Genomic DNA, 8,832 nt, shown 5'->3' with positions numbered 1-8,832 from the left:
GAGTTTGAGCGCTGAAGGAGTTTGAGCACTGACAGTGGCATGGCAGCTTCCTCCTATGCACCATAGGAGGTCCATAAGCCCATTGGGGATGTCTACTAACTCTATTTTTGACTCTCAGACTACTCCTCCCCAGACCACAACCCACAAGGGGCAAACAGTTGCAGCCACGCATCACCAGCCTCCCGAATAGCTCTGGAACTGGTACGTCAGTGCAGAGGGTGGGCAGTGGGCAGGTGAAGGGATATATCAAGGCAGAAAGGAGGCAGAATTGGTGGCAGCAGCTCCATCAATACCCTATACCCCTTTCCAGCATCGGTCCGCCTTTCCAGGTCTGCTTGGACTTGCACCAGCCAAATCGCTGGTACAGATTTGAGTAGATCCATTGCAGTGGGGATAGGATAAAGCTGTTGGATTGCTTTAGTTGCAATACTATGCACACTTACCTAGGAGTGAGGCCCATTGAATTCAATGGGATTTATTTCTGACTAGACAGGTCTAAATTGCACTGTTTGCAAAGTTCACTGTGAAACAAAAGTTAATTTATGTTTTGGAGTAAGTGTTAAAATGTCATTTACTGGAAGATAACAAAAAGGATTTAGATCACTGGCCAAAAGCAGCTGGTGTGCCTGGAGATTTGCTAGTAAGTGCAAGAATTGATGGTGTCACACAAGTTCTTTTAGTATTGTAAGCACTGTCAATTAAATGGCAAAGGACGGAGATGAGACTTAAATGTGATCATTAAGCCAAGACATCTGCTGGGTCTTTAGATTTGTTGGAACTGGTTTGGGAGTTGGACTAGACCTGGAAGATCCAGGTTCAAATCCCCACTAGGCCATGAAACTTCCTGGGTGCCCTTGGACCAGTCACTATCTTTTAGTCTTGCCTACCTCACAGGGTTGTTGTGAGGAAAAAAAGGGAGGAACTTTGTGCACCACCTTGAGCTCCTTGGAGGAAGGGTGGCATAAAAAATGTGAAAAATAAATAAAATAGCCTGTCTTCGGATCATCGTTTGATGACATATTATGCAGTTCCAGTGCAGAAGCCGAGGTTGTGTGGATATGTATTTTCCTAGAACAGTGTTTCTCAACATTTGTCCTTGCCTATACCACTTCACATGATCCACCTATTCAAAATACCACCGGAAGTAACTGGCAATGACATCATCACCAGATACTTCTAGGTTGGGAGGTCAGATGTGATGTGACTAACACCAGTAAGAGGCTCAGGGTGAACAGGAGGGCTTTTTCAAGTGCTGAAAAGCATGCTTTGGAGCTCTGCCCACTGAGCCAAGCCTCCTACTGCTGTTTGTTGTGTTGAGTTCTTGGTCTCGCTGCTGGGTGGCCAGTGTCCAGGGGTCTTGTGAGTACCACCAGATACCACCACACGTGGTAACCATACCATTGGTTGAGAAACATTATCCTAGAAGACTACCTTGGAAACTGTATGTCACAGCTGTAATGTTTCAAGGAAGAACAGAAGATAAGTGCGATAAAGAACAGCAGCTTTACTGACTTCCCCATTGGTTCCTAAAGTATTAAAATTACCATTCACTATCATTGTAGACAGGGTTTATTGAGTTTACTCAATGTTACTCGACGTTTACTAAACTCAACATATACGTTGTGGTCATTTTTATCATGGCCAGATTGGGATTTTTGCCACTTCCATGCTTTTGGTTTGTTTAATACATTTCATGGAGGAATCCACGACCAGAAATTCTCTCTGCAATGTCGATTTACACACATTTATCACCTTTAGCTTCAGATTTCACTCGGAAGCATTCACTTTCATTATCAATCACTTCTTGTATTTCCTAGCAAGCCTTGCCCCCGACAATAGTATTATACTGAACTTTGTTTGAAGAACAATGGGTCAAAAAAGATGAGACTTTATTGAGATGTAATGTGCAAAGAAAACAATGTGTGAAATTTGAAATTACAAGGGCATTATGAGGAGTGGCATACTTGATAAGACATGGTTGATAAGGGCGAGAGAGGGCGTTCCAGGGGCATTCCAGGGTGGGGGGAGGGAAGGCAGGTGGCGGATGGGCTGGTGGGAGAACCGGGCCCAGGAGGGGGGCAGGACCAGGATCCAGAACTTACACTGGGTGGCCCGCCCTCCCGAGCAGCCCAGCCTTACACTAGGTTGTTCAAATCTGTGCCACCAATTTGGGTGGTGCAGATTTGAATAGCCCAATAAGGGCAGCTGCCACACAATACAGAGTAAGGGTAATGAACCACCCTTCGACTTGTGCTGCAACCCGACCCAACCCTGCTCTGGATTCAGCATAGCCAGTAACCTGCCTGCTCCAAGGTAGGTTAGGATTGGTTTGCCTGTTTTTCTTATTCTTCCTTGACAATGACTACAAGCTCCCAGAGATATCAATGTAGGCTCTAAGAAAGGTCAGAAGTATCCATCGCTGAGTGAAGTGGTTTTATTTGACTCATGATCGTCTAGGGAACATCTCTCTCTCTCTCTCTCTCTCTCTCTCTCTCTCTCTCTCTCTCTGCACCCTCCCCCCCCCCCACATTTCTGACATTCTTTTCCTTCCCTAGTTACCATAGGGAGTTACCATAGTAAAATTTACCTGACTGGCCAACAGTTCACCTTAAAATGACAACCACAATATAGAATTTATTATTATTTGTTATATTCCGCCTTTCCATTCCCATGGGAAGTAGCCCAAGGCACTTACACTCCTTTTTAATTTTTTTTAAGCAATAGCACTGTTGTAGCACTGTTGTAATAGTTGTAACTTTCAGCAACCTTCAACTGTTACCCTGCACATGCCCGATCTTGTCTGATCTCGGAAGCTAAGCAGGGTCAGGCCTGGTTAGTACTTGGATGGGAGACCGCCTGGGAATACCGGGTGCTGTAGGCTTATACCATAGTCTTTCGAGACTGAAGGTTGCCAACCAACCACTTGTGGCTGTAATTGTCAACTGACTCTGAACTTTGCAGCAATTTGAAGATATGAACCCCAGTCTGTTTGGGTGCACAAAGCCTTATCTCCCTTCCTTGTATTTCTGTGCAGAACAATATTGATGTGTTTGCATGCAGTGGGAATGCACTGTGGCTCTGTCAATTATAGGAGCCTGTGGGGAAGTGAGTTGTGGACCAGGTACAAAACAGAACTCATGTGAATCCTAGCATTTGAAATGACATGTCAGCCACCAGCAACCCAGCCTCAAACCATTTCTCTTTGGCTCGGTTATGGGAGTGTAGCTATTGAGAATGGGTTGACTCTTGCGGCATGGGTATGATGAGGTGCCGCAACGACGAGCTCCTATACTTCAAAATGTACTACAACTCCACTGCACACCATACAAATCACATTACCTGCAGAGTTTGGCCCAACAGATTTGGAACCAGGATCACTTTAGGGAAAATCTTCTGCCCCTTCAATGGATCCTGAAAATCTTTTAACCTTCTGTCAGATGTCCAGACCTTGATCATAACATTTGCTCTCCAATAAAGTAGTATAAAGGTTAAATTTGGAAAACATGCTTTGTTCTCAAAAGGCTTATGGCAGAGGTTTTCAGACTGGGGCGTCAAGACACCCCAGCCTGAGGGCCCTGGCCCCTTTCCCCTTAAGGCACGGGGGCAGGGGGAGGCAGGGAGGAGGCAGCAATGCGATCCCCAGGATCGCACCGCTCAGGAGGGCTGAAGGGTCTGGGATGCGCTCACCAGTCCTGGCAGAAGCCTGTCGGGGGTGTGGGGAGCCTTGCGCGAGCGCCTGCAGGGCTCCCCAGGTCATCAGACGTGAAAGTGGAGCGATCGGAAGTGGAGCACAATCACTCTACTTTCACTTCTAACTAGCTGGGGAGCCCTGCAGATGTTCGTGCAAGGCTCCCCACAGCCCCGACAGGCTTCTGCAGGGACTGGTGAGTTCATCCCAGTCCCTGCAGCCCTCCTGAGCGGCACAGTCCTGGGGATTGCGTCACTGCCTTCCCCCGCATCCCCGCTGCCTCCCCCCGCAAGGACTTACAGTGGTGTAAACTCTCCTACAGTGTTCGAAAACCGCTGGCCTATGGGAAAGACAACATGGGGTGTGCACATCATTGCATGTATGCTATGTTACTAATGGAAAGTGGAGAATCTTTTAAAACCGCTGTAGCTTTTGCATGGTGGCTTTTAAGTATGCTTTCAGTCACATTCCCTCTTTCTTTCTTTTTTTGTTTAAACTGCATTTGGAGAACAATAAAGCAGTTCTCTTGTAACTAATTCTTTTGGAAGTTAATAAAACACTCTGTAGCCTGGCTGATAAAGTGTCTATAAAATTGCACAAGAGATGTGCATTCTTCAAGCCCTTGAAAATGCTGTATTTATATAACCCTCTTTCTTCTCAATTGGTTCCTAGATTTCTTTTAACAAAGGAAAATAAAGTTAAAAAAAAAAAAAAAGCATGGCTCCTAATTCACCATGCATCAGAGACCATTCATTCGCTTTCCTTGGCACAGCTAAAAGGACTTCACAGGATCAAGCACTGACTGCTTATTTAGAGTTTGGAATTCTCTTGTCAATAGAAATTCCCCAGAGGGCTGAGGCCGTAAACCTAGTGGCATCAGTTTTTGTGTATTCCTAGCAGTGCACTCGAGCAATCCGCTTCTTGTAGACAGACTCTTGGGACCCAGTATTAGCAGGAGGCTGATGAAAAAGTAGCATCAGTATCAGAGAATCCAAAGAACTTCCCTGCTTAGTGTGGATCCAGAGCTTCTTATAATGCTATTTGCAAGCAGGTAGGCATTTTCTTAGATCACCTTCTAAATTATCTCAACATTTCTCAAAAGTTTTCATTTCAGTCCATGTATATATACAACATGGATTGCACCTGACCACTGTAAGGAGTTGTTGCTTTTTCAGGAAATGACACACCATAACAATTCAATCAAAATGGGATTTTCTTCTCTTCTGAAAATGTGGTGAAGCTAAAGGCCAGGCACTATGATGCAGTGAGCAGTAGCTTAGCTAGAAGGGAGGGCAAAACGGTAAGTACTGCATTGACGCTGAACCAAACAGCATCTCCTGCATGTTGCTGTCACTGCCCAGAATTACTCAGTAAGACGGAGGGGCCACTTACATAGCTGTAGTGACATTGCGGAAGATATTACCGAGAAGATAGGGTGTGGTGTCCACAGTGCCCCTTGCTCTAAGTGAATGCAGGATTAAGGCCCAGGTGGTAGCTGGAGGTGTGCTGCACAGCTGCAGCCACTAGGGGCTAAAGGAGATCCCTCAGGATATAAGGAGCACCTGAGATAGAAAGGATCGTGGGTTGTAGGAGGAGTGAATGTGGAGATGAGACAGACAGACAGACAGACAGACAGACAGACAGACTGACTGACTGACTGACTGACTGACTGACTGACTGACTGACTGACTTGGCTTACTGACTTTGGATTCTGATTTGGATACCTTGATTGATTGGACTGGCTTGCAAGGCCCAGTGGATTGGGATTTGGCAAAACAATAGCGTGTGGCGGCAGTACCTGCAGTACTTACCATTCCCCCCCAGCTACGCTACTGGCAATCAGCCTCCTTACCTTGAGAGGTCCTTGCCGTGCAAGATCAAAACACGCACACACACACACACACACACACACACACACACACACACACACACACACACACCAAGTACAGTGTCACCATCTATGCTTGCCCCCAGAAAAAGCAGCTTTCTGTTTCAGTCTAAAGAATCCAAATGTACAAAAGTGGCATCAGTGAATCTGCTCCCTATTCAGTCATAGCTACTGGCTTCAGTTAGAAAAATGCCTGTTTACCCCTTTACACGACTGCAGAGCAGCACCATTGAAAAAAAGAAAGGGTGATGACTACCATCCTACCTTGTGAATCCAAGCAGAATTTGTTTACTATGTTTCAGCAGCAACACCTGCTAAAAACCCTGGGCATAATGAGATTCTTGTTCAGGACATAATTGGATCCACATATCTTTGACTCCCAGTGATAATGTGCAAGAAGGAAAAACTCAGGGCTTTTGGAAGTTGCAGTATGCATGGTGTGTAAATTTGGCATCCGGACAAATCACATACATGAAGGTTTTCACATGTTTGTTTTTTTTTTTAAATCTGAAAAGTGTACAGGACCCCTTTCTACTCCAAAAAAGATGTTGTCAAAGCAGAGTTTAATTTCAGTTTAAAAAAAATCGAACACCACAGCCAACTAAAACAACATAGCAAGCAGAAACAAAAATAAATTTATAAAAGTACAGCAGAGTGACTCAGAATCAATGGGAAGTCAAGACAAAAAAAAGAGAGACTTTACTGCTTATTTAAAAGCGGGCAGCTCAAGGATACCCATGAAACAGGAGGGAGAGAAATCCATAGCTGTGGGGGCTGCCACTGAAAAGGCCCCGCCCTGCATCTCCACCAACTGCTCCTCAGTAGGTGGTGGGATGTAAAACAGAGCCTCACATGACAAGCACAGTGTGGGGCACCTATTGGATAACAATTCAAGTTAAGGTGATAAGTGATTGAATTAGTAACCAAGCTACATGCTGGTAAATACTGCAATAAAAGTTTTTTTTGGGAGACACAGATTCCACTACTCATCATTCACAGCATTAAAAATAAGACAATTTCTGTTAAATGCACAACATTAAATCAAGATCAGCAGCTCCAGTAAATTTGTTGTGATCTCTAGGTAGGCACTGTGAAGCAATGCTGGGGAAAATTTGTATGAGTATATACAAATGCCAGTGTCATGCATGTCACTGTACTTTTTTCACTGCCGCCAGAACCATGAATATAGGCCATGCTCCAAGCCTTCTCACCCAGCTGGGGGGGTCTGTTTGTTAACCGACAGCCCTCCTTGCTGGGTTACCACATGGAATGGAGAGAGAGGAAGAGGAAGCTTTCATTACCAATTTTTGGCTCCACTCATTCTCTCTTTCTTACTCTCCCCCCCCCCCCAACAAAAGCTGGAGACAAGTTGCTCTTTAGGCTAAAGTAGGAAGCAGGTTGTTTAAATAAAACAAGGAAAAGGTTTATTGGAGTAAAAAGCGTGGGAAGAAAAGAGAGGAAAAACAGTCAAGCTTTATACTTCAGATCAGAAATTCAAAAGAAAATCAATTCATTTCTTACTAAAACTTGCCAAAACTGGGCAAGGTTATTTACCAGACAATCTGAACACTCCCCTGAAAGTGGAGAAAAGACACCACAGGAGTTAATTCTGTCCTGGCTGGACAGTTCCAGTCTTGGTCCTGGCAGGCATCTTGCTAAAACTCCAACTGAGTGGCTCCTTTTTATCCCCTTGGGAAGGAAGGAACACCAAGTTCTGATTGGCTAGTTTAACTTAACGGATCCCCAGATTTTCTCACTACTAAGTCACGTGGTTTGACTTGGACCAATGACCAGGTGAGATCTGAACTTAGCAGAGATTTAGGGGTTTCAACCAAGGCTTTTTGCCTTGTTGGTACCAGACAGTTGATGCCTTCATTGTACATCCCCAGAGAAGCTTACCTTTGATACATGCAACAGACCACTGGCATAATGGGGCAGTTGACAGGCTGATTCCTGGATAGTATCAACGTACGTAAGTCAGCAGCAGGGATAGTCATGCACGGGGAGAGTATCTGGTCACTACAGTAATCAGCATTGGCGAGAGCACCTTTGCCAGGTAAGCTTGGCTTGCAGTATGACCAGATTAAACTGCTGAAGCCAGTAGGAGAACAACATAAGACAAATGTTTTGGACTATGTATGGCCACCAATAAAGTATTGATACCAAACATCTAATAGCCAGTGAATGCTATTCCCGTGGTGCCATCTGATGGCAAAAAATGTGTCAGCATCCTTCAGTCTTGGAAGACTATGGTGTCACGCTCTGAATGGTGGTTCTGGAACGGAGTGTCCTCTCCAGTGCGCGAAGCCTGGGTAAAGTAGGTATGGAGGATAGGCTGTTACCCATGCAGCAAATCCCCCCTCTCCACATAACTGAAATGGTCCAATGGAAAGGCAGAGACCAATACGGTTGGTTCCAGCGGCATCGCAGGAGTTGCCAGAACGTGACTGTGTTCAGCCATGAACTGCCTCAGGGACTCCAGCTCCTGATTTTGCCTCGAGGTTGACTCCTGAAGCCTTTTCCATAACTGGATGTAGCCACAAGGCAGTGGAGGTTTGGGATCAGAGTTTTCCTTCTCTCAGATGAGCTGCCTTCCCAGGCTGACGAGTCCCATCTACCCGGTGGCTGTTTAGTCGCCTCTTACGACAAGTACAGCCAAACTGAGGGCCTATTCTTATCCCCAGCCCCCAGGGGAATGGCAAAAAAAGGGGAATGGCACTCTCCTTTGGCAAAAAAGGAGAGTGCATAAAGTAGGCAACAGGTCTGAACTATTGTGCATAGAACTTGATTCCCCTTCCAGACGCACAAAAGAAGACATAAAAATATGAAGTCTGTGTTTAATTTGTATTTCTATAATAAACCATGCATTGTATAGAAGACACATTATATAGAAGATGTTTAATGTTTTCTCGGTCAGCAATACATATGGATATGGTCCCTTTGACTCAATGAATTGGTGAATCCCTGGCTTCTGAAAAGTCAATTGCAGAGCAACTAGATTCTGTCTCTGCAACTCTGAGGCAAGTATTTTATACTACTTGGGTGCAAACACCACTGATCATATGAGCAGACCCGCAGTTCACAATCCCGCAGTGGAACTGTGTTTGCAACCTCAAAAATTGGATGTACTTTGGAATTGTACAAGTGGAAGATTTCTCCTGTTCAAATCCAAAAGGAAAATGTGCATAGATGCCTTTTCCATCTGATGTGCCTGAACTGAGATCAAGGGAATAATATTTAATTTTTACTATTTATT

General features: G+C 45.0%; 1 pseudogene; it reads left to right on the top strand.

Annotated features, from left to right (window-relative positions):
* The first annotated feature begins 2,764 nt into the window (after positions 1-2,764).
* On the top strand, positions 2,765-2,881 carry LOC136638013 (5S ribosomal RNA; annotated as a pseudogene).
* The last annotated feature ends 5,951 nt before the right edge of the window (positions 2,882-8,832 follow it).

Source organism: Tiliqua scincoides, chromosome 1, assembly GCF_035046505.1.
Source record: "Tiliqua scincoides isolate rTilSci1 chromosome 1, rTilSci1.hap2, whole genome shotgun sequence".
Lineage (NCBI taxonomy): Eukaryota > Metazoa > Chordata > Lepidosauria > Squamata > Scincidae > Tiliqua > Tiliqua scincoides.
This window is presented reverse-complemented; position numbering and strand designations above follow the sequence as displayed.